Source organism: Choloepus didactylus, chromosome 21 (assembly GCF_015220235.1).
Source record: "Choloepus didactylus isolate mChoDid1 chromosome 21, mChoDid1.pri, whole genome shotgun sequence".
Classification (NCBI taxonomy): domain Eukaryota; kingdom Metazoa; phylum Chordata; class Mammalia; order Pilosa; family Megalonychidae; genus Choloepus; species Choloepus didactylus.
The window spans coordinates 29,485,477-29,511,590 of NC_051327.1; the positions used below are offsets into that span (position 1 = coordinate 29,485,477).

A 26,114-nucleotide genomic window follows, 5' to 3' on the forward strand; every position below is an offset into this window, starting at 1 on the left:
TCCACCTGGGACCTGGTGGTGGCAGTCCAATCCAGGCTGATACCCACCCCCCACAGTCACACCCGCGTGTGATTTGAGTCTCTACTCTTGGGACACCACTCTTGGTAGTGGGTTGACTAGACGACCCGTGAGTCCTGTTCAGACTTGGAAACGCGGTGCCTCTGGGCCACTGGCTGCAGTGACTTCTGACACCAGTCACCCGGAGTTAGGTCAGACTTCACAGCTTAGGGACACAGTCCTCCACAAGGCCGCCCGTGTGCCAATTTGGATGCATTATGTCCCCCAAAACACCACGTTCTTTAATACAAACTTGTGGGGCAGATGTGTTAGTGTTGATTAGGTTGGAATCTTTGGATTTGGCTGTTTCCATGGAGTATAGCCCGCCCATTCAGTGTGGGTCTCGATTACTTTACCTGAGCACTATAAGAGCTCAGGCGGAAGGAGCTCAGTTCTGCTGCAGCTGAGAGACACATTTGGAAGACGGCTGTTGGAAGCTGACGCTGACATTTTGGAGAAGGCCATTTTGAAACACAACCTGTGAGCAAGCGGATGCCAGCCATGTGCCTTCCCAGCTAACAGGTTTTCTGGACACACTTGCAGGCGGTTTCACACACCAGCTGCAAGTGGGGAGGTTTCCAGGGCTGCCCTCACTTCTGACCAACCGTCTACAAAGTAGAGTTCCCACTACTCTCTGAATTCGATAACTCTATAGAACAACAGACAGAACTCAGGAAAGCACTATACTTATGATTATAGTTTTATTACAAATACAATAAGGAGCCAAAAGAAGAGACTCAAAGCTCAGTGCCCTCTCCCCATGGAGGCAGGATGTGTCACCCTCCTGGCACGCTGACGTGTAGCAATACGTAGAGTGGCCTTTGGGGCTGTCTTCTTTCACTAAGCACAGTGTTTTCAAGGTCCATCCACATTGTACCATGTATCAGAACTTCATTCCTTTTAATGGCTGAATAATATTCCATTCTAGGGATGGACCACATTTTGTTTATCCATTTATCTGTTGATGGATGCTTGCATCACTTATTTGCGTCACAGTTCTAAATCATTTTAAAAGCCTTATGGCTAAATCCATGTCACCTTAGGATAAGGCCAAAAGCCCAAGTCTCCTTAGCTGCCTCTAATCAATGACAACAACCTAGAATATTTTTGCAGCCATTGGTAATTTAAAACTTCTTCATGACACAAAAATTTATCTACTTTACTTTCCAAATACGAACTAGAGAATCAAATGATGCATGCCTCATCTGCCCACTTGCATACCAACAATGGTTTGGCTTAAATTTCAAGCTATCAAAAAAAAAAAAAAAAAAAAAAAAAGTCTGAAGCTGTATTTATCCCAGGGTTGAAACTAAATACCCTAAGAATGAGAGTCATCTCATGGGAATACCTGGCCTGAGCTGCAGGCATATTTGAAATTTGATCTGAGAGGCACCCACACATCCCCTCTTTGCTCACGTAAAGGCCAGGACTTTTACAACAGCCGGATTGCACAATGCACACCGTGGAGCCACAGAATGAGGTCAGGATTGCTACAAAGTAGGTCACTGACTTTTGCAAATATTGTTTAAACCATCAGTGATTTTAGTGCGAAAGAAGCTGTGAAAATATACAGAGAATGCATGTCTAGAACCAAGGAACAAAAAAGATATTTTAGTTTTAATTTTTGGTATATAAAGTGAAATTACATGGAAAAAATGACACCATGCATGTGTAAACCAGTTTTGAGGGGGCAGTTTTACCATATCTGCCACTTTCTTGTTTGTTTGCTTCTTTCATTTGAGATATAACTTACATACTATACAATTCACCATTTTGAAGTCTTCAGTTCAGTGGTTTTTAGTATATCCATATTATGCAACTGTCATCCACTATCTAATTCCAGAATGTTTTTTGTCACCCCAGAAAGAAACCCTGTACCATTTTAGTAGTCACCTCCCACCCCACGGGCACCCCGCAGCTGCTGGCAACCACTAATCTGTTTTTATGTCCATCCATGTGCTAACTCTGGATATTTCCTATAAATGGAATCATACCATGTGTAGCCTTTTGTGTCTGAATTCTTTCACTTAAGGTAATGTTTTCAGTCGCATGGATAGGTACTTGTTCCTTTTTATGGCTGAATAGTATTCCATTGTAGGGATGGACCACGTTCCGTTTATCCATTCTTCCGTTGATGGACATTTGGGTAGCTTCATGTTTGTTTCACTGTTACAAATAATTCAAAATAATTCCAAAAGTCTTGTGCCTAAATGCGGGTCACATTAGGCCTTAGGGGTGAGACTGCGCCTAAGTGGTAGAACAGGGTGGACTGGCTGGGTGGTGAGCTCTTCCACCCACCCCAGCGACTCGGATCCTGTCCAGCGCCGAGGTTTTTTCTAAGAACTAAGAAACGGGGGGCTGGGGGGCACCCAGCTTCACCCCAGCGCCCGCGACTTCTGCGCTTCTGCCTGGGTCAGCGCGGAGAGCACGCAACGGGACCCCCAAGTTCCCCGAGACTTTCGCTGGGTGAAGCTTCAGGAGAGCGCCCGCGCAGTGGAGATCGGGGGCTCGCTCGGGAAAGGGACGGGGCGCCTCCTCCGCAGGGAGCCGGGCTCCAACCCCGAGGGATCCCGAGACCTCAGTCCACCCCGCCCCGGCTGCGACCCCCGCCGCGCTCCGGGGCGCTGTCGCTCCGTCGCGGCTGACCCCGCCGGGTCCCGACTGGACCCGCCCCTCGCGATCCTGGCCACGCCCCTCCGCGCCGATTGGCCGAGCCTCAGGCCGGCTTCGCGCGGGGAAGACCCGGAGCTGCGGAGTGCGCCGGCGGAATCGGCCCCGGGCCTGCTGCGCATGCTCGCGGCGCGACCCCGGCTGAGGTGACGGCCGAGCCCAGGCGGCGGCCCCCGGCGCGGAGGCTGAGGGACCCGCTGCGGCGCCGTCGCCGGAGAGGGCTCCCCCCCGTCGTCGCCGCCCGGCCGGTGCCCGGTGAGGACGGGCCCCAGCGGGTTGGGAGGGTCCCGGGTCCCGCGGGGTGGGCGCGCCCCCGGCCGGGCCCTTCTGGGGGTCCCCTAGGGCTGCTGAGCCTGGGGTGGGGGCTCCCCGGCTCTGCGTCCCGGTCCTTGGGCCGCCACCTCGGCCTTCATCCGAGAATCGCTCCCTCCCTCCCGCTCCTCTTCCCCCAACCCACCGACCCCTGGGGCTGAGTCCTGACACCCCGAAACCCGGGAGCCCCACGTTGGCCCGTCCCTCCCGGGGCTGCCCCCAGCCCCTCGGCCTGTAAGGCCCTGGAGGTCCCTGCAGGGGCTGGCAGCGAATCTGAGATAACGGGGGCGGGGGAGACTCTCAGAGGCTTGCTCTGGGGGTGATGGAACGGTGGAGGGGAGAGGGGAGGAGCGGGGCGAGACGGTGTTTGATGACAGGTCACCCTGAGCGAGGGAGGCGGGAAAGTAAAACAGACTGAGCCGCGGCGGTTAGGGGAAAGGAGGTGCCAACCCGAGAAATTCCCGCCTGAAAGCAGCTCTGCCCTGAGCACTAGAGTAGCTGTGCTTCACTTTTGGGGAGTCACTGCCGCTTTGAAAATCTCCCGGCAAGGATAACGCACCTGCTGACATAGATGCTCCTGCCGTCCCTGGAGCGGCCCAGTCACGCCCCCCGTGAGCCTCCCGGGACAGTGATCGTCAGGCAAGCAGATGTCAGAATCACCCCAGATCTCTCACAAACAAGGACATCACCCTTTCCCCGCCTGCTATTAAAAACTCTTGTTAAATCTGCCGCTTCTATTGCACAGATGAAACCAGCGCCAGGAGGGCGAGGGTTTTGCGGGTTGATGGTAGTGCTCTCCTTATGGATGAAGGCGATTCTGTTGATCCACTGTCAGCTGGTGGCAAGATTCCTGGCTTTTAGAACCTCATCAGTGAGGGATTGGACCCTGTGTTAGTGTTCTCTTGCTGCTATGACATGAACTTCATCACTTAACACAAATTCATTATCTTACAGTTCTGGAGTCACTGGGCTAAAACCAAAGGGCATTCCTCCTGGAGGCTCTAGGAGAAAAAGCACTTCCCTTCCTTTCCCAGCTTCCGGGGGCCACCCACATTCCTTGGCTCGTGGTTCCCTTCCTCCATCTTCAAAGCCAGCTTCTGTCCTCAGCATCCCTTTCTCTTTTTCTGTTCCTCTCTCTTGTACTTTTCAGGACCCATGTGATTGTGATTGGGTCCTCTCGGATAATCCAGTATAATCTCCTGGTTAGCAACCTTACTTCCACCTGTAACCCTATTCCTTTTCCCATGTAAGGTGATTCCTGCAGGTTCCAGGGATTCAGACAAGGACCTCTTTGGGGGGCTGTTCTCCCTCTCCCCAGACCTGATGGTGTCTGAGAGGCTCCTGCCGGTTCCTAACATTGTGTGGCTCTTAGTTCACATGGATCCCTCTTTACACTTCTGGGTCTCCTCTGTGGTAACCAGCAACATGGCAGCCGTTTAGGGTAACTGGGTGACTGGAGACTCGTAGCAATAGAAAACCACAAGATTGGGGAGTTGGGGAGAGGGTGCAGAGTGGGTGAAGTAAGGTAGCTGTTAAGCCCCTTAATCTTATTCATTTCAGTTAGTCTTCACTTTTTAAAAGTCTGTACATTCAGTGAACATTTATTGAATGAAAATATAATTTTTCAAGATATATACATTAGGGCCCAATTATTTACCTTAAAACAGCTGCCCCTCAACCCTGCCCCTCACACTTAAGATATGAATTGCTAGAAGGTTAGGGATGAAAGCAGGAAAGAGACTGACCCAGCCTGAAACTACTTGGGACATGTCCACCCCTGTTCATGGAGTGGCTGAAGAGCCCTTCAACCTATGAAGTAGAAATTGCAGAAGCCTCAGAGAGCGGGCATGGCACTGTCAGGGTTTCCTCAAAGGATCGGTGTCAAAAGGGAATTGGCTAAAATGTGGATTTTGGGTCCCTCTCCAGAATCTCCAAGTCAGAAGTTTTGAGGGAGAGTAGTCCAGGATTTTGACAAATATCTGGGTGATTTTTATGTATTCTGGGGTTAGAGAACCACTGGAGACTTCATTTGCTTTTTTTTAATATATAATAGCGTGATAGTTTGGAGCGATGTACCCAAGAGAAACATGTTCTTAAACTTAATCTATTCCTGTGGGTGTGGACCCATGGTAAATAAGATCTCTTCATGTGTAACTTCAGTTAAGGTGTGGCCCAAATGAATCAAGCTGGGTTTTAATCTGGATTACTGCAGTCCTTTCTAAGCAGAGTAAAGTCAGATAAAAAAGCCACAGAGAGGGCAGCCAGAAGCTGAGTCAACAGAACCCAGAAGAGAAGGGAAGGGCCAGAAAAGGCCGCCATGTGCATTGCCATGTGGCAGGAGCCCATGACGAAGGACTGCCAGCACCCAGCCCAGGACACCAATCTTCGGGAAGAAAGCGTCACCTTGATGATGACTTGATTTGGACATCTCCCATCCTCAAAACCATGAGCCAGTAAATTCCCATGGTTTAAGCCAACCCAATGCATGGTATTTTTAGCAATGAGGAAACTAAAACAAACATCTTTATTGAGATATAATTCACTTACCATGCAAGTCATCCACTAAAGCGTACAATTCAGTGGTTCTCAGTATATCCATGCAACCATCACCACACTCAGTTTTAGAACATTTTGTCAATCCCAGAAGAAACCCTGAACCCATTAGCAGTCACTTCTCATTTCCCCCCAACTTCTCCTCCACCCTAGGCAACCACTAACCAACTTCTTATCTCTATAGATTTGCTTATTCTGGACATTTCTTATAAATGGAAGAATACAAAATGTGGTCTTTTGTACCTGGCTCCCTTCTTTCACTTAGCATAATGATTCAACTTTCATCCCATGTTGTAGCATGAAAGTATTTCTGTTTATTTTATTGCCAAATAGTATTCCACTGCGTGGCTATACCTCATTTTGTTTATCCCTTCATGCACTGGCAGATGTTTGGGTTGTTTCCACTTTTTGGCTATTTCAGATAATGCTGCTGTGAACATTTGTGCACATATGTTTTTGTGTGGACATATGTTTTCATTTCTCTTGGGTGTATACCTAGGAGTGGAGTTGCTGAGTGATATGGTAGCTTTATGTCTAACCTTTTTGAGAAACCACCAACTGTTTCCAAAGTACCATTTATGTTCCCACCTGCAGTGTATGATACTTCCCTTTCTCTTTGCTGAATATAGGATTCTTATTTGACAGTTTTTTTCTTTGAGGACTTTGAGCAGTTTGAATCTCACTACCTTCTGGCCTCCATTGTTTCTGCTGAGAAGTCGGCTGTTATTCTTACTGAGATCATTTTTCTTTTGCTGCTTTCAAGGTTTTCCCCTTGTCTTTAACCCCTTAACTTGCAGCATTTTTACTATGATGTTTACTCTGTTTGTGGGTCTCTCTGTGTGTATCCTACCTGGATTTTGTTGCACTCCTGGATGTGTAAGTTATTGGTTTTCAATAAATTTGGGAAATTTTCATCCATTATTGCTCTGAATATTTTTTCTTCTCCTTTCTCCTCTCCTTCCGGTACTCCCACTATTTGTATGTTGATGCACCTAATGCTATCCCACATTTCTCAAAGGCTCTGTTAATTTTAATTTTTATTTTTTTCATTCTCTTTTCTCTGTGTTCTTCAGCTTGCATAGTCTCTATTGATCTATCTTCAGATTCACCAATTCTTTCTTCTGGTAGTTCAAATCTACTGTTGAGCCCCTCTAGTGAATTTTTTAAATGCAATTTTGTTGAAATAAGTCACATATCAGATAATCATCCAAAGTGTACAATCATTGGCTCACAGTATCATCATATAGTTATACATTCATCACCACAATCAATTTTTGAACATTTTAATTACTCTGAAAACAAAAGTAAGAATAAAAATAAAAATAAAAAAGAACACTCAAAGCATCCCATACCCCTTATCCCCCCTTATTATTTATTTATTTTTTTTGTCCTTATTTTCTTACTCATCTGTCCATACACTGGATAAAGGGAGTATCAGTCACAATATTTTCACAATTACACAGTCACACTGTAAAAGCGATATAGTTATACAGTCATCACCAAGAATCAAGTCTACTGGATTACAGTTCAACAATTTCAGGTATTTCTTTCTAGCTATTTTAATACGCTAAAAACTAAAAAGGGATATCTATATAATGCATAAGAATAACCTCCAGAGTGACCTCTCGCCTCTATTTGAATCTCTCAGCCACTTAAACTTTATTTTGTTTAATTTCTCTTCCCCCTTTTGGTCCAAGAAGGCTTTCTCAATCCCACAATGCCAGGGACAGGCTCATCCCCAGGAGTCATGTCTCACGTTGCCAGGGAGATTTACACCCCTGGGAGTCATGTCCCATGTAGGGGGGAGGGCAGTGAGTTCACCTGCAGAGTCGGCTTAGAGGGAGAGGCCACATCTGAGCAACAAAAGAGGTTCTCTGGGGGAGACTCTTAGGCACAATTGTAAGTAGGCTTAGCTTCTCCTTTGCAGGAATAAGTGTCATAAAGGCAAGCCCCAAGATTGAGGGCTTGGCCTATTAAATGTGGGAGTCCCCAATGCTTGCGAGAATATCAAGAATTCCCCAGGAGGGGAAGTTTAATGTTTCCACCTTTTCCCTCAGTCCCTCAAGAGGACTTTGCAAATACTATCTTATTCTCTGCCCAAATTACTCTGGGATATATTGGGGCATCACACTAACCTGTACAAACCAGCCAGATCTCACTCCCTTTCCAAGGTTCCATGTAATTACGGTGTTTGAATAAACTGACCATCCAAGTTACATTATATAGTGTGCTACATAAGATATAAATTTTCCATCAAATAAACATCTCTTCCTTTGGTCTCACACAGAAGTTGAAGTTTTAAAATACCGTTACTATCATCCTTTACCCTTTAGTCTGATTTGCCTTAGTCCTAACCAGATCAACTTTGTTAATATCACTAATTGAAGTCTGATCTCTTTTTCAGCTTTTTAAACAGTTGTTGTATGGGGTAATGCTGACTTTCATAGCTTCAGAACTCTAGCTCTACGTTTCAGGTGTCACACAGATAACCCGAAGTTCTGGAGACCAACCTGGTTATACACAAAGAGCTCAGCATCTCAGAATTTAGAAATAACCATTACAATTCATGAGTAGATGTGACTGCTGTAAGAGCTTACAATCTAGGAATCTTTACCATAAGCCTTCCCCTGATAACCTATGCTCTCAGATTCAGATCTCAGAGTTTGCACATTATAGTTAGTCCATATTAGTGAGGCATTATAATATTTGTCTTTTTGTTTCTGTCCTCTAGTAAGTTTTTAATTTCAATTATTATACTTTTTAATTCCAGAATTTCCCTTTGGTTCTTAAAAATTTCTCTCTCTTTATTGTTGTTCTTCATTTGATGTAGTTTTGTCATGATATTGCCCTTTATTTCTTTAAGCATTGTTTTCTTTAGTTCTGTGGACATATTTCTGTCAAATCCTGTATCTGGTCCTAGTTTCTCTTGCCTGCCTTTTTTCCCTATGTTTGGGTTATACTTTCCTGTTTCTTTGCATGTCTTGTAATTTTTGTTGTTGTTGAAAACTGGACATTTTAGATAATGTAGCAACTCTGGAGACTGCCCCCCCCCCCCCCGCGCGCGCTTACTGTTGTGATTTGCTTGTTTGTTGGGTGTCGGAAATAAAGTGGTACCTGTAAGGGAATAAACGCTCTCTCGGTTCTGGAGGAGAAAAGAATTTATTTACGATCTTGCAAGATGGGGCGTCCAGCCAAACACGCGGAAGGCTGGCGCCCCAGAGGAAGAGAATGGCGATGTTTAAATCTCCTACTCCTAATTCGCAAGTCCCTCCCCTGTTTCCCCATTGACTGGGTACTACAGAGGTTACAGCCTATCCGAGAACACTAACTAATTCATCTTTTTGAGATTTTAATTTGTACAGCCAATCCCAGAGAGCCAACTAGCTCATTATTGAGATTTTGAACTGATTAGCCAATGCCCCCCCAAATTTTTATTTTTTTGCTGTGAGTTCCCACCTCTGATACTACCTCATGTCTCTTTACATCAGGCAGATTCTCTCTTCTCTTTGTCTGGGGCTTGTTTAAACTGGTTTTGCCTCCATTTCCCTTATTCCATGCTGTCTCTATGTGAAAACGAAACTTATTCCTTTCTTACAGATTCCCTCCTCTTTTTTTTTAAACACTTTTAGTTTTCACATTTTAGATTCTCAAATTTGCTAAGGGCTTTTTTACATTCCTCATCATAGGGATCTTTCTTATTTTTGATTCTAGTGGTTTTGATGGCTTTCTGAACTAGCCTTTGAGCACACGGGATTATGTAGCACTCAGCTGTTATAAACATTTTGGCTGGAATGATAAGGAAAATTAAAATAGATGTTGCAATTCCTTTCCATTTCTCGAACCAATTTTCCAACCATTCTATGACTGGGTTGTTAATGCTAGAATTCTTTTCTAGTTTCTGAAATAAGGCTGTTAAGCCTTGTAGGGCTTTGATGATAGTTCCATTAGGCGCGGTATTATAGGGGATGAATGTGCGACAATTTCCCCCAACTATAGCACAGATGCTTCCTTTTTCAGCTAGCATCATGTCTAGGGCCATTCTGTTTTCCCATGCCATTCGGCTAGTGGCATCTAACTGTTCTGCTATTTCTTTAATGACATTCCTGGTATAGTTGATAAATTTTAGCTGATGATTGACATTTTTATTGATGGTGACCCACCAGAATAAGGACGATTTAAATTTTGCAGCTAATTGATTTTTAGCTTTAAACTCATTAGGAACTTTCTGGGGAACCCCTATACTATCTACAAACATTTTTTATTGAAGGAACTAGGTACACTTTGTACATTTTTCTTTTCTCCTTTGCCTTGGGTTGGTACTTTATTACTTTCAAATGCCAGGGTAAATGAGATAGCCAATTGAACCAGAGCACAGGTTCCTCCCCACCTTTCAGGTAGTGTTGGCCAGAGGATGCCCTTCCCACAGTACCACCAGAGGTCTGCTCGGGGTATAGTTAGGCTGGAGAAGTTGCCAGTACTATCCTTGCTCACATTCCACACTTGTGTACACAAAGCCTTGGTACCAAGATCCTGGAGCCCTTCTTCCCATCTGGAGAGACAGGCAGAGTGGTTTCCAGGACCAAGGTGAGACGCTGGTATGGCTTTGACACTTCCCTCCTGGACTGGAGGGAAAAGGGAGGACAACGTACTACAACTTTCACCAGGAGTAGCATTTTGAAAGAGGAGTGTTATACATTTAAACTCCCTTTCATGCTTTTTCATCCCCAAGGGGAAGGGCATAATCTGAACAGTGGGTTGTTTGGTTGTACAAGCATAACAGTCACTTCTGTTTAGACTCTGGATGGTATGTTTGCCCCATTCTACCCAGGCATTTGTATTTCCATAACCTGTCTCTATTTCTGTGGTTTGCTCTAAGTCTTTGGTCTTAAGTATTCTAATGACCTTGGGGTCAATTTGTACTGGAGAGTTAAATTCCAGCCAAGTTTCCCTTAATGGTTTTTCCTCCAACCTGGGTAAGACCCATCCCTCATACTGTGTGGTCCACCAAGCAGTGTTCGAAGAATAACAAGGGTTAGGTGTCTCATAAGTTATACTCTCAAATGTTCGCCCCCCAACAATCTTGCTTTCTATTTGAACAGTCTGCTTACATAAATGCTTATATTCCTCCCTCAGTTGTTGCTGATGTTTTAGATTTTTACAGCTCATTACTTGACAAACATCAAATTGTACAGTTTGAGACTTTAAGCCTTTGACTACACTTATAACCAGCTTAGCAGAACCTGTTACTCCTTGAATATAGAACATTATGATCAGCATAAGCAATTTCATCATTAAGCTATACACAGAGCACAATGCAAACATAGGGTTTAATCCAGCCCTTTCTCCCTTCTAATATGTTCCTTTAACTGTTGCCTATTTAAAGTGATCCTTAGGGGATCTGAGGTAGGAGTCACTTTCCAGGATTCAGGTTGAGTTGCTGGATACTTATCGTCTGGTTCAGGCACCGGTCCCTTCACTTGTGTGTAATGAGTCCAGCCTCTTTCTGCCATTCAGACTGCCGTCTCAGTTGTCAGCAAGACTTGATAGGGTCCTTCCCAGATCGGTTGAAGTCTGGATTCTTTCCACGACTGGATCAGAACCCAGCTGCCAGGCTGATGTCGATGGGCAGCAAATTCAAGAGGCGGGGTCTGAGCCAGCAGTCCACGGTGCCTGAGAGATGATAAAGTAGAAGACAAGGCCAGTATATAATTCTTAAGAAAAAGATCCTTTGTGTCTAGGGAGGGGAGCTCTCCAGTCCTCCTGGGGAAAGGCAAACCAAAAACCAAAGGCCTACACCTTGTAATTGCCTAAGTACTAAATTACACATGGCTTGCACCCCTCTAATGACTCCCCTAGTGTAAAACTGCTAATACCTGCTTTAGGTACAGACACAACTTACCAACATTTCAGGCTAGAACAATTAGACTAAAGGACAACAATAATTTACAATAACCTAAGATTAATGAACATAAAAAGGCTTACCACTCTTAAATGCTAACTTAAAATTCAGTTTTTAGTACACCTAGTTTAGTGATGCTTGAATATACGTGATTCACATATATGCATACCCTGAACATACACACAAGTTTTGCTGTTAGATGAGTAAAAACCCACTCTCCAGGGAGAGGAGGACAAGCCTTGGTGTGTAGTATTTGACAATATATGTGGTGTCTTTATTCCTATTAGACTTAATGTTAAGATAGCAACCTGGCATTACCAAATGGAGACCTGGGAAGAGATATGAACCATTCACTGTTCTAAGTTTGTTTAATTCAGCTTTAGTGAACCTTAAACCCTTTTATAGGAACATTTACTTGCACTTTGAGTATGGACCTTTTGCTTTTGCCCAAAATATATCAGAAAAATTATTCTGCTTTTTACAAGAATACACAGTCTCATATATCTGGAATACAGACACATATAACTTATATACACACTCATAACCATACGAAACAGACATACATTCCCATTTACAAGCATGTATAGCCAATACACTACTGTTACACATACATAGAAAACTTTTACACAGTTTTTCTCACTTTTTTTCATTTTTCACATTATTGTGAAACTGCACACAATTGCCCAGCTTTAGAGTACACACAACTAGTATACGCTATAAAGACACAAAGAAATAGCTTCAGTTTACTATAGATGAGTAAAAAAAAAAAAAAAAAAAAAAAAATTTTGCCAAGTTTTAAATTACACACTGACAAACTTTAACAGTTTGAAAGACTCTTACGTAATTATATTACATGCTTTTATTACATACAAATACAACTATCCCACATTCCTGTGTAAACATACAACTTAAACTCCCATTAGATTCATGAAGTTTTAACTCTCAGAATGCATCCAAATACAGTCCTAAAAAATGTGCATTTAACTTTCTATATACCCTGATACACACATTAAGGGACTTTAAATGTAGCTTCCACATGCCTTAGACTTAATTACACAGCACACTAAAATATGTAAATGTATTTATTAATACCTGTTTAGCCCCACATAAGTATATGAATAGAGAATCACACAAACCCCATGCTACAAATTTCCTTCCTCCTTTTTTTTATTTTTTTAAACTGCTCCAATTACTTCTCTATCTCACTTTTGTCTGTTTCCTCCCTGGCTTGTTGACTCTCTGAATATTTCCTCTAATGGCTTATTCAGCCATTCATCGATTTTTGGATCTTCTCTGAATATTAGGCTAAAATTCCTTTATATAGCTGACCTTTTAAAGTCTGAGTTATTAACAGAATGACATTGTATTCTTGGGGCTTGAGGGAGTGGGAGTCCAACCCTTTTCAGAGGCTTTTGTAGCAGCCCTTTTCTTTTCAAAGTCTGGGGTGATGTTGGGGAGATTACCTTTTTGGCCCCACCCTTCTTAAACATCGGGGTGCCACCCAGACTCTGCCTCTTCGGGGTAAAGGCTCTACCTAACAGTGGGGTGGCAGCCAGGCTTTTCCCATTCCCCTGGGAATGTGCTCCACCCTCTGGGTCCTGAGGCGGCAAAACTTTTCTAGAGCATTGAGGCGGAAGGCCCACCCTCAACCCCCAGGGCAAACGCACCCTTTTCATGCATGTGGGCCACTCCACTCTCCCAGCCTGAGACCACTTGACTTCAAACCTCAACTTTCATCGTTCTTTGGGGATATGGGTACAGCCAATTTTATTTTAGGTGGATGCAGTCTCTCTCTTTCTCTCATAGCCGCCCTCTTTCCCATTTCCCTTTCTTCTCCCAAGAAAGGGATATTTACATAAACCAGATTTTAAGAATCAAGTTAATTGTTATTCAGCTAGCCTTGCTAGGCTTTTTATTAATGATTCTTACCTTCCTTTCTTTAAGAGCCTTTAGAAACAGAAACTTTTGGAAATCTCTCCATTTTTTTTTTTTTTAACTTTTGGTGGGTTGTAATTACTGGAGCAGTCAGCATTAACTGGCTCTCCAATTGCCTGGGGGCATAGACTGCTTCCACCAAAACCTCAAGCTTTAATGGTTCCCGCCCCAGTGGGGGAGGGGAAACCATAAGGTGGGGGAATGCTTATCCCAGGTTTTAGTTTCTTTTTTCCCTGCAGCCACCACATGGCACAGTTCAATTCTGCCTTGGAAAAAGGTTTATTTTTATTAACATGACACACGAAGTCAGCACAAAGCCAACTCTTATCTGCCTTATATTTTGGCCAGAATATATTTGGCAGCAAAATGCTTTTTTTTTTTTTTTTTTTTTTAAACATAACAATAATATTTGATCATTTTCTTTTACCCTTTCCCTTGGTCCAATTACTTTTAGCCCAATGTTTTAACATGTTTCCCAATGGATTATTTAGAGGAATGTTCCCCGGGGACCCTAAAGGTACCCCCTTCCCTTTATTCCCGGCCGGCTGACTGCCTCTATTCCCCATTCTGAGTCTTGCCTGAGCATCTTTCCCTTAGGATCAGCTCTAGGCTCATCAGAATGTCCCCATTCTGAGTCTTGTTTGGGCATCTTTCCCTCAGGATCAGCCCCAGACTTTCAGAATGCTTTAACCACCAAGGTAATATAATATTTCTTTCCTTACCTTGGTCCGTGCACGGAGTTGCCTGGTTAACCAGAGGCAGGCCTTTTCTTTTCCCCCTTTTCTCATCCACAACCGGCAGATCCAAGCGTCTGGTCTCGGGCCCTTTAGCTGCTGGAGATGGGCCCCCAATGGCGGAGTCCGAGACCGCTCAATCAGCGGGGCGCGCCTTCCCTTTGTCCACCTCGGGGGTCCCCCTCCGAAGCTTTGGATCCCGGACGAGCCCCCAAGTTGTCGGAAATAAAGTGGTACCTGTAAGGGAATAAACGCTCTCTCGGTTCTGGAGGAGAAAAGAATTTATTTACGATCTTGCAAGATGGGGCGTCCAGCCAAACACGCGGAAGGCTGGCGCCCCAGAGGAAGAGAATGGCGATGTTTAAATCTCCTACTCCTAATTCGCAAGTCCCTCCCCTGTTTCCCCATTGACTGGGTACTACAGAGGTTACAGCCTATCCGAGAACACTAACTAATTCATCTTTTGAGATTTTAATTTGTACAGCCAATCCCAGAGAGCCAACTAGCTCATTATTGAGATTTTGAACTGATTAGCCAATGCCCCCCCCAAATTTTTATTTTTTTGCTGTGAGTTCCCACCTCTGATACTACCTCATGTCTCTTTACATCAGGCAGATTCTCTCTTCTCTTTGTCTGGGGCTTGTTTAAACTGGTTTTGCCTCCATTTCCCTTATTCCATGCTGTCTCTATGTGAAAACGAAACTTATTCCTTTCTTACATTGGGTGACTGCTGGATTGCTTTAGTGAAGCCTGTTTCTCCTCCACCTTGCAAGCCCCTGAAGCTGCTCCTCAGGGAGACACAGCTATGGGTGTGCCCAGGTCGCCCTGGGAGGACAGTGTCCTGGAAAGCCCCCTGCCCCTCTGTCCCTGACCACACCCAGCTGTTAAACTCCAGTAATTGCCTGCTGATTGCTCTTTCCCTTCAACAGTGCCCTGGGGACATGGATTCCCCTAGGATGCAGTCCATCAGATCCGGGCCCCTTCCCGGGATAGTATCCAGCTCAGTGTTCACTGTTCTGAGGCCAGGCCTTTGTTCCCCTAGCTCCTCTGCAGTCAGGCCGCACCTTCTTGAGCCACGGATCTCCTCCCACTTCCCTTCCCTGCAGCTCCCACTGTTTCCCCGAGCACTGTTAGGTTTAAACTTTTCTAGGCACTGTTGCAAATGAAGTCAGTTCCTTTGGGAAGAGATTAGGAGCTCATGGCCTGTTGTTTCCCCAGATGTAATGCCTGAACCAGGCCTCAGACGGAGCTGGGAGTGGGGGCAACGGCAAGCTTCTCTCTGAGTGACACCCCCTCTGTAGGAGTTGAGCCCTCAGGGGAGGGGGTGGGAAGCAGCCCAAGGTTCCCGTGGCCAGCCCCTTCTGGCTGGGAACCACTGCCTCGGGAGCCCGCGAGAGGGCTGTCAGCCCCCCAGGACTCAGCCTGCCATGCCCAAAGTACAGCCTCTGTTCCGTGAGTGGGGTCGGGCAGGAGAAGGGGGTCCCCACCTCTTGAGTGCACTTTGCCAGGACTTGGCCTCAGCAACAGGTAGCTGGGAGCAGGGTGAGAAGTGCCGATGTCTGCCTGCTCCTCTGGGGAAGAAAGCCCTCCCACTGGGGGCTGGGGGAGACGGGAGGGGAGAGGGATCCCCATGTACTTTGCTACAGCCACCTAGAGTGGAGCCTCCATCCCGCTGAGCTGGGGGGGGGGTGCGGAGGGCGCAGTCTTGGTTCAAATACTATTTTAAAGATAATAATCACCAGTTTCCCTGGAGAGTGGGTCAGTGGACTTCCTCAGGCTGCCACGCCAGAACTCACTCTCCCCTCTGTCCAATTTTAAGTGCGTGTTTGTCTTTTTAAAAATTGAGTTGCAGGAATTCCTTATATACAAGTATCCTTCCTTATCAGATATATGATTGGCAAAAATTTTCTCCAATTCTGTGAGTCATCTTTTCACTCTCTTGCCAGTGTCCCTTGAAGCACAAAGTTTTAAATTTTAATGATGTCCAGTTTATCTATTTTTTTCTTTGATTGCTTGTGCTTTTGGTATTATATCTAAAAAATTATTGCCCAAGTCAAGGTCATGAAGATTTACTCCTGTGTTTTCTTCTGAGGGTTTCATAGTTTTTGTCCTTAAATTTCAGTCTTTGATCCATTTTGAGTTACTTTTTGTATATGGTGTGAGGTGAGGGTCCAACTTCATTCTTTGGCATATGGATATCAATTGTCCGAGCAGCATTTGTTAAAAGGACTATTTTTCCCCTTTGGATTTTCTTGGCACCCTTTTGTAAACTAGTTAGGCATAGATGTATGGATTTATTTCTGGCCTCTCAGTTCTATTCCATTGGTCTAGATCCTTATGCCAGTACCACACTGCCTTGATTACTGTAGCTTTGTGGTATGTTTTAAAATTGGGAAATATGAGTCCTCCAACTTTGTGTTGTTTTCATAATTGTTTTGGCTGCTCTTGCTGCCTTGAATTTCCATATGAATTTTAGGATCAGGTTTTCAATTCATGCAAAACTGCAAAAACACCACCTGGGATTTGGACAGGGGTTGTGTTAACTCCGTACATCAGTTTGGGGGTATTGCCATCTTAACAATATTATACAATTCTGATCCATGAGCATGGGATACTTTCCATTTATTTAGATCTTTTCAAATTTCTTTCAATTATGCTTCATAGTTTTCAGAGTATAGGTTTTACACTTCCTTTATTTCCTAAGTATTTTATTCTTTTTGGTGTTATTGTAAATGGAACTGTTTTCTTAATTTCGTTTTTGGATTGTTCATTGCAAGTGTGTGGAAATAGTATTGATTTTTGTTTATTGCTCTTGTACCCCACAACATTGCTGAACTCGTTTATTAGCTCTAATAGTTTTTAGTGGATCCCCCAGGATTTTTTATATACCGGATCACACCACCTGCAAAATAGTGACAGTTTTACTTCTTTCTTTCCAATATGGATGCCTTTTATTTCTTTTTTTGTGGCTGCCCAGGCTAGAGCCTCCAGTACAGTGTTGAGAAGTGATCTTGTTTCTTGTCTCGTTCCTGATTAAGGTGAAAGCATTAGGCTTTTTACTGTTGTGTGTGATGTTAGCAGTGGGGTTTTCCTAGATGCTTTTTATTGGATTGAAGAAGTTCCCTTCTACTCCTAGTTGTTGAATGTTTTTATCAGTCTCTGATTTTTGAGAACAACTTTGAGCCTCAGTGTCCACTAAATTACCTTCTATAAAGGAGAGCTCGGCATTTGATTGGGGTCTCTGCAGCTAGGTCTCCTTAAAGAAATTACAGGAGCTGGGCACTGGGCTGTTTCAGCACCCAGTAATAGGGAGGCAGCCCTAGAAAAGATGTCTTAAAAGATTTCTCTGTCAACAAAAACTCCCTCTTCTGCTCAAGTTCCTTTTTAACAATATGGGTAGACTCTAAAAGAATTAAGCTCTGGATTATAATCACGTGTATTTCCAGTTACCTGATTGCTTTTTACTTAGCTAAAATTGACACCTCAAAATTGAAAGTTGTGTTGGGAGGATGGGAGAGAATGAACTTGGAACAGTAGTAATTTGCAGAGAGAGTAGAGCTGGCATGAAGGAGCAAAGACTGTCTCAAAGTGGGAAAGGCTTAAATATCAAACAGAAGAAAGCAGGGTTTTCCCTCCAGGTTAGTTTGGGTGGGTCGTGGTGACAGCCCGAGTTTAGAGGCTCTGCCCAAGATGAGAAGGCCTTCTGGTGGTCCCATTGCCCTATGAATTCTGCACCCATCTGATCGTGGGATGGCAGAGTTTAAATTGGGGCTCTCCAGCAAGAATTCAACCATGAATATCGCAGCGCTCACAGTAGACCACATGATGAGGGAAATAAGCTGTGAGCCTTTCGGCATCCCACAATGGGATGGAGCCTCAGCCACCTCGGTGTGTGCTTGTCGTCGCCGTCTTTATGATGCCATTTTGGGGTGGGGAATTGCAACGAGCCCGTGTTGATCTGCCCACAAGCTTCCCAGTATAGAAATGATCTTTACATGCGAATAACCCGGGTTGGAAACTTTACAAAGTCAGTCCATTGCTTTTTTTCTAGATTAAAAATTTTGGTAACAATGACTTAATTAAAAGTGTTTTGTATTTTTTCTTTGTGATTTAAATTTTCCTTTAAAGCATGTAGCTCCAAGGAGTGTCATTCGTCCATCGCACACGTCTGCCTCCTTTCTGTCCTCCTGTCCCTTCTGCCCGTCCCCACCTCCCCCGTAGATAACCCCTCTTATTGGGTTCTGCTTTCTCCTTCCTGTGTCCATCTTACAAACACAGGTAGACACAGGTATATTTTTAATTTCCCTTTTTTTCTTAAACAAAGGTAGCACACTATAAATACCCTTTTGCATGTTACATTTTTCACCTAGCAGTATATCCTGAGTCACTCCACCTCGGTTCCCAAGGCTCACCCACATTCTTTTTAATGGCTACATAGTACTCCATTTAGTGGGTATGCCATGGATTATTTACCCATTTGTGTATTTATGAGCATTTAGGTTGTTTCCGATAATTTGCAATTACGACCAGTGCTGCAGTAAAGATCTGGGTACATATGTGTTTTGTTTTTGTTTTTGTTCTTATTGTTGAATATAACATATTTACATAGACTTGATAATTTTCCAAGTGCAATTTAACAAGTAGTTAGCAAATTTCAAAGAATGTTATGGGTTACAGTTTTATAGTTTCAGCTATTTCCTTCTTGTGAAATATAACATATATGCAAAAAGGTGATAACTTTCAAAGTACACACGTGTTTTTATATTATTGGAGATGTGTCTTCAAGATAAATTCCTGGAAGTGGGAATGCTGGGTCAAAGGTAAACACATACGGAATGTTGTTAGCTGTCCCGGCCCGCGGGACGATCAACGGAGGCTCTGATACCTGTAAGGGAGGAATGGTATGGGACAAGAGACACGAGGAATGACAGCAAGACAGGTTTCTGATCAAGCTGCAAAACTTTATTGAAGAGGCAGGGTATATATGCCCTGGAGGGAGAGGGGGTGGCTAATAAGGACAGGTAGCGGTCTGGGATTGGTGATTGGTGTTGCTGGGGTGGATGGCCAATGGGCGGCTACTGTTTAGGCGCGAACTAGCTACTGCTTGGGCGGGAACTACTGTTACTTCCTTGAAGAAGGCTAATTATAGCTTAAGCTGTTCTTGCATCAGCCCTGGCGGCCATGTTGCATGTTACCGGTATCGCTGAAGGTGAATATTATATATGCTACCTTAATTGTCCCCAACATCTCCTCCCTTTGTTTTTCAAAAGGATGGAGGAAGAATGCTGATTGAGCATTCCTTTGGCATTAACCTGCTGGGGGAAATAGAGGCCTCATTCCCCAAGTTGTTTGTGGCTCTGTTTTTCTGGGGAGGGGATGTTTTGCAGAGCAAACCCCTATGCTAATGAGGCATACTTCTCAAGGAGCTCAAAACGGCCTTTGATTGTTTTGGCCCTCCTTTGCAGTGCTTTGCCTCGCACCCAGCGGTACCAATCATAGCATAAGCTAGAAGCATACTTTTGAGTTATATGCTGCTCCCGTAGGAGGGGGATTCTTACCCGTCAGGGTTGGTAGCATTCAAGCAGTCTGGATTTACGCCTTGGTCAGCGAGGTGGAGCCGGTGATAATGCACTTGAATAGGTTTGCCTAGGGCAGAATCAATTTGGTCCTTTACTAGCTGTATTATTCTTCTTATGGCCCAAGGAGCAAAAGATATTATTAGGATTAGGGTTATCAAGGGGCCTAATATAGGGAGGAGGTAAGGGAGGACTCCATTGAATCCCCAGGAGGGGCCTCCTTGGGCTTCCCGCTCACGTTTGCGGTTTGCAATTCCTTCTCTAAGCTTGGTCGTGGAATCTTTAACTATTCCAGAATAATCAGTGTAAAAGCAACATTCCTCGCCTAATGCTGCACAAAGCCCTCCTTGCTTAAGGAGAAGTAGATCTAAGCCTCTCCTGTTTTGGAGAACAACCTCTGATAAAGATGTAAGGGATTTTTCAGGATGGGTGATGGAGGTTTCAATGCGGGCTAAATCTTCGTCTATAGCAGCTCTTAGGTGGGAGAAGCCTTGGCGTTGGAGGATGATAGAGGCGGTTCCGGTGCCTAGGCCAGCAATACCTAAAAGAGAGGCAATAGTGACAGCCGTGATAATTTCTCTTTTGTTTCTTAGCATGGTTGGAGATTGCTCGTCCCAGTGTTGATAAAGGTCTTTTTCTTCATGGAAGAGGACACGGGGTAGCACAGCCACCAAGAGGCACATTTCCTTAGTTTCAGTGAGGGCTTTTGCTGATACGCAAGGAGTAAGCCCCGTGGAACAGCACAGCCATTTTGCCCCTGTAGGGGGAATATAGAATTTACCTTGCGATGGAAAGGACGACTGTGCACAGACCTTTTTTAAGGAGGGGGAAACGTTACCAATACAATGCCCAGAATGGATAACGGATTGCATGGTGAGGCCGATTTTTGTTGTATTCCAAGGACATTGGGGAGGATTGTCTTCGTCAGAAATATTAAATGAGGTATTAAGGGCTACAGCATCATAAAAAGGGGGATTACTAGAGAAACATAGCCAGCAACTGCGAGTAAGTTTAGGCTGGGAGGAGTTTAGAGAGAGAAAGGTGGCTTGGAGTATTTATAGATTGGGTTAAGCTCTACGGAAGAGCTTGAGGGTGACAATGTTGGGTTGGTAGTAGGGGAAGAATTAGCGGGTTTGCGAGAAGGGGAAGTTGGGAGAAGGGGAAGTTGGGCGCGGAGGAGCGAGCACCACATTTGGCCCTATGGCGGATGGTTTTTGCTGTACTGCTTCTTTTTTTATTAGAATAAGAGATCCCGGGTCGGATCCTGCTAAATAGATTCGGAAGCCCCAAGTTCGACCCATGAGCCAAGAGGTATCAGTAGGGTCTAGTACGGTGAGCATAAGTTTTTTTGGACAGAGGTACCTATCGTACCAGCGGTTGCCTGGGTTTTGGCAAGTATATGGGACCTCGGTAAGATTTAGAAATTTGTCAGGGGCATAGGGTTTCCAGCTAGTGGCCAGTGTTTCACACCCCCAGTATGCACAGTAGTACTCATAGGGGGAATTGCAGTACGGTTTTCCAGGATTTGAGGATGGGCACATGTAATAATTCTGTATATTAAGGCTGCCAGGATAACCAACAGGTTTTGGATTAGGAGGGGGAAACAGATCAGTGGCATTAAAAACAAAAGAGGGGCGTCCTGCAGTGGTATTGCAAAGAATTATTTTGGAATCTTCCCATCGCGCAAGGGTCCATTTCCAAGGCTGGTGGGGGTTGGAATTGCGATCAGGATTGCCATGCGATATACTAGGTAAGAGAAGGCATAAAGCGGCAATTTTGAGTGGTAGTAGGCTTAACATGGTTGTATTGATGAAGGCTTATTAAGTCCTTTAGTTAAGGGAAGGAGGTCAGCAGGGTAATGCACCCCACAATGCACAGGTATGTTATAGCAAGTAAGGCTTTTTCAAATAGATTCCAATCCTTTGGGGCTATAGTAGCTAACCCGGCCGCAAATAGCAAGGCCAGAGAGCCAATTAGTAAGAGCTAATAGTTCATGTGGCCTTAGCGATGGGGCAAACCTGTAAGTTGGGCCTTTGTTGGTTGCCGGCTGCACGTAGGTTGGGCGTGTTCTGGGCAGGCGGCAGCGGGTGCTCTTCTCTGAGGGAGGGCTGGGGCGAGCGGCGACGGGGGCGGGCCCCTGGCAGGAGTTGTGAGGTCGCTGGAGTGTTGATGCACTGGAGGAGAAAAGAAAGAGATTTTTCTCAGGGAGAGCCTTCTTCCCTGGAGAGGTTATTATCAAGGGGGGGTTTGGGAGTTTGAGGGGTTTGTTTTGGCAGTGGTGAATTGACATGTTTAATTAGTCTTTCTGGGAGCCAGCGAGGGCCTTCTTTCTCTTGATCATATATGCAAGCAGAGCCTCGTCCCCAAATAATAACGGGGTCAGGCCCATTCCACTTTGATGTCAAGGGGTCACGCCACATAACAGTGGCTTGTTGCGTTTGTGTTTTGGGATGCCAGTGTCTATCAGCTGCAGATTGTCCATTAACATCTAGGGTTAAGAAGTTAAGGACAAAAAGGGCATGGTGTAGAAGGTCTCGGGGACGTTGCTTTGTGAGGTTGAGAGTGCTATCAGCTAGACAGCACAGGGCATTTTTTAGGGTGCGATGTGCTCGCTCTACTATTCCCTGTCCTTGGGGATTATAAGGTATTCCCATAATGTGCTTAATTTGCAATTGCTGACAGAGTGTTTGAAAGTTTTTTCCAGTATACCCAGGTCCATTATCTGTTTTAATGGTTTTAGGCTGGCCTAAAACGGTGAAGCAATGTAGCAAATGAGAGATGACATGCTTTGAAGCTTCCCCTGATTGCAAACTAGCTAGCATGAATCCACTGTACGTATCAGTACAGACATGTATATATTTAAGTTGTCCAAAACTAGCGAGATGGGTGACATCCATTTGCCAGATTTCGTTTGGGATGAGCCCTTTTGGGTTGACTCCCATATGGGGGACTGGCAGGTGAGTTACGCAGTTTTTGCAGGCTTTAACAACTTCTCTTGCCTGCTCCCTTGTAATGTTAAATTTCAGGCGGAGAGTGTTTGCATTTAAATGGTGTTGGGCATGGGCTTGAGAGGCCAGGGTTAGAGAATCGCAAAAATTGGAACATATTAGCTGGGTGGCAGCGTCTGCTAGTGCGTTACCTTCCGCTAGAGGGCCTGGCAGGTTCTGATGGGCACGGAGGTGTCCTATGAAGAAAGGGTGCTGTCGTTTGAGAATTAATTTTTGTAGCTTTGAGAATAAGGGGACTGCATTGGTGGACGGTTTGATAAATGGAGTTGTTTCTAATAGCGGTATGGACTGAGCTATATATGCACTATCAGTGTATAAATTAAAAGGTTGGTTTTGAAGGTGGGAAAAAACCTGCAGGACTGCATAGAGCTCAACAAGTTGAGCTGAGGTATAGGGAGAGCGCACAGAAAATGCTTGACCCTGGATGACATATGCTGCGGTCCCATTTGCTGAACCATCAGTAAAGACTAAGGTAGCAGAGTCTATGGGTTTTGCTTTAGTGACCTTTGGGAAAGTGAATTGATGGATTTTAGCGAACTGGATTAATGGGTCGTTTGGGTAATGATTATCAATATCGCCTAGGAATGAAGAGCATGCGATAGCCCATTCATCATTGGTTTGGAAAACCCAATGGATTTGATCTTGGGTGTATGGGACAATAAGGGAATCGGGATCTTTTCCGGCTAGTTTGCCGGCCTTTAATTATGAGGGCAGCTATAAGAGCAACGTATGGCAAGAGCACTTTTGTTGGAGTAGCTGGGAGATGAACCCAGAGTAGTGGGTGGCCTCGCCCGTTTGGTTGTTTTAAATTGGATTGCCAGAATACGCCTGTAGGCGTGTGAATTGTATGAAGAATTATAAAAATTAAAGGCTGGTGGTAGTTTATTTGAAAGCAAGTTTGATTTTGGATAGCTTGATTTATGATGGTAAGCGCTTGCATTGCCTCTGGAGTTATGCTTCGGGGAGAGGAGGGACTTGCGTCTCCTTTCAAAATATTAAAGAGTGGTAGAAGAGTTTCAGTGGGTAGTTTTAGGTAGGGGCGAAGCCACTGAATGTCTCCTAAGAGTTTTTGGAAGTCATTCAACGTTAGCAAATGGGAGGTTCGCAATTGAATGCGGGGTGTTAAAACTTGTTGGTGCCAAAGTTCGAACCCTAGATAAGAAAAAGGGTCTGAGGTTTGTACCTTGTCGGGGGCTATTTGAAGACCTTTTGCTGTTAAATTTTTAAGAAGGTCTTGAAAGCAAAAATGTAATTTATCTACGTCCTCACCTGCTAATAGGACATCACCCATGTAATGAAGAATGTAGATTTGTCGCCATAGCTGTCTGATAGGGTTAATGGCCTCAGCGACAAATTTTTGGCACAAGGTTGGACTATTGGCCATGCCCTGTGGTAAGACTTTCCATTGAAACCGGGTCATAGGGCCCTGAAAATTGATTTGAGGGACGCTAAAGGCGAAATATTGCCTGTCTTCTGGGTGAAGAGGTATGGAGAAAAAACAACGGGGCAATTTTTTGAAAAATGGCCAGGTTGCTTACAGTTATAGCATGTTGGAGGCTTAGTTTGTGCTGCAAAGTTTTGAAGGGCCGCGCCAATGGCTATTCCAAGAGTTTGAGTGGGCCCGATGCCAGAACAGAGTTTTATGTAATTATTAAGATTGGTATTGCGAAAGAGGCGGATTGCTGCCTGGCAGGCAGCGTTGGCATTTTCATAGGCCAGGTGTTTAATGAAATCACTCTCGCTTTCGCTGGCCCCAAATAGACGCTCAGCCATGTTTTGTAGGCGGCTGAGGAAATCGGTATATGGTTCATCGGGTCCCTGTCTTAATTTAGTGAGAGAGGCAGTGGCCGCACCCTTTTGTGGAAGTTTCTTCCATGCTCTAAGCGCGGCCGTTTGTATTTGTGCTAGGAGGCCTGGGGGGAATTGAGCTTGTTTGTCATTTTGATGGTAGGGGCTTTGACCTAAAAATTTGTTTAATGTCCATCTTTTAGAGGTGGCTTTACGGGCATTACGGGTGGCATACTTTTTACAGTGCTCATCATAATCGGATTTCCATAACAGGAAATCGCCGCCGGACAAGGCAGCTCTGGCTAATTGGGACCAATCGTTAGGAGTGAGTTCCTTTTCACTAAGGCTTTCTAATAAGGTGAGCGTGAAGGGAGCGGTAGCGCCATAATCATTCACTGCCTTTTTTAATTTTTCTAAATATTTTAAACTGAGTTTTTTATATTTAGCTGTTGAGGTAGTACTAGCTTCCTCTTGCTCCTCTGCATCAGAACTGGGGGGGTCTGATTGTTCCTCTTCCTCGCTTTCGCTACTAGAAGCGCCATTTTGGGAGCTGGCAGCGCCATTTTGGGAGCTCTGACTGCGTGTGACTGGAAAGGCATAAGGGTGAGTATTCTCTGGGAGAGTAAGGGCTGCAACGCTTTGAGTCGCTGCCCGAAGATCAGCAAGCAAATTGGCAGCTCGCAGCCGTTCCTGATTAAAGGTTTCTTTAAAATTATCGGCGTGTAGCCGGAGGTTTTCTGTGGCCTCTTCTAGCGCATTGGACTGAGGCAGGGACGTAACTGGATAAAATTGAGAACGTGGTTGAGGATTTGGCTCTGAAAGACCAGGCGCATAAGGAGGTGGCCGAAACGGAGGAAGGGAATGATCCTCCACAGAAAGTAAGTTTTCAGCCTTTGTTTCAACTTTACACTGATTGGCTAGCGGACAGACCTGACTGATAGGGGTGTTTGGTCTGCTTTCGTTTGGGTCCTCATTTAGAGGTTTTTCAGGCATGTCAGTAATTACTGAGTTGGCTTCTGAGGCGGGGCGAGAGTGCTCTCTTAACGCTTCTTCCCCTTTTCCACAGAGCTTTTGAATATCAGGGGCCAGAGAATGGACTTTTAGGATTTCATTAATTAGATTCCAGTAAGTGAAAGCAGTGACCGGGACCTTTTCAGGACCGAAGGTTCGGTAGTAGTCTTTTAAGCAATCACCGACCCTTTGCCAGCATCGCTGGTCTATGGTACCTTCCTGGGGGAACCAAGGACAGGTTTTTAGTAGAAAATTGAAGAAGTGTGTGAGATCCTTTTTCTTAACTCTAGTTCCTCGTGCCTTGAGCGATACTTTGACCTGACTAACATATATTCCGTGTTGGGAAGTTACTTGTCCCATGATGGGGGTGGGGGGCTTACCTTTCGTTGTTTTCTTTCTTTTCTTTTCTTTTCTCCTTCTTTCGCCGACACTGATCAACTGCTGAACGGATTCGTCTCGCGAGCGAGTTACTTCGCGGCGATCCCGGGTGCGGTGAGTGTGAGAGGCCTCTCTCCTTGAGTGCGGCGTTCCGTCCCTCACAAGGCTCGAGCCCCACGTTGGGCGCCAGTTG

The 26,114-nt window shown here is 44.9% G+C and overlaps 2 protein-coding genes across 6 annotated transcripts in view; both read left to right on the plus strand.

Moving 5' to 3' along the window:
* The first annotated feature begins 2,858 nt into the window (after window positions 1–2,858).
* Window positions 2,859–26,114, plus strand: part of FLYWCH2 (FLYWCH family member 2) — a 35,596-nt gene continuing 12,340 nt past the window's right edge. Inside the window, exons 1-3 of one of the 5 annotated variants that reach the window (XM_037813659.1) lie at window positions 25,066–25,135; window positions 25,286–25,410; window positions 25,599–26,035. The gene's annotated coding sequence lies outside the window, so the exon portion shown is untranslated. Of the gene's footprint in view, window positions 2,983–19,348; window positions 19,370–25,065; window positions 25,136–25,249; window positions 25,411–25,598; window positions 26,036–26,114 lie in introns of those variants that run through there. The other 4 variants (XM_037813660.1, XM_037813658.1, XM_037813662.1 and 1 more) reach the window with 4 other exon arrangements.
* FLYWCH1 (FLYWCH-type zinc finger 1) overlaps window positions 2,893–26,114 on the plus strand; it is a 74,051-nt gene continuing 50,829 nt past the window's right edge. Inside the window, exon 1 of the mRNA XM_037813652.1 lies at window positions 2,893–2,982. The gene's annotated coding sequence lies outside the window, so the exon portion shown is untranslated. The remainder of the gene's footprint in view (window positions 2,983–26,114) is intronic.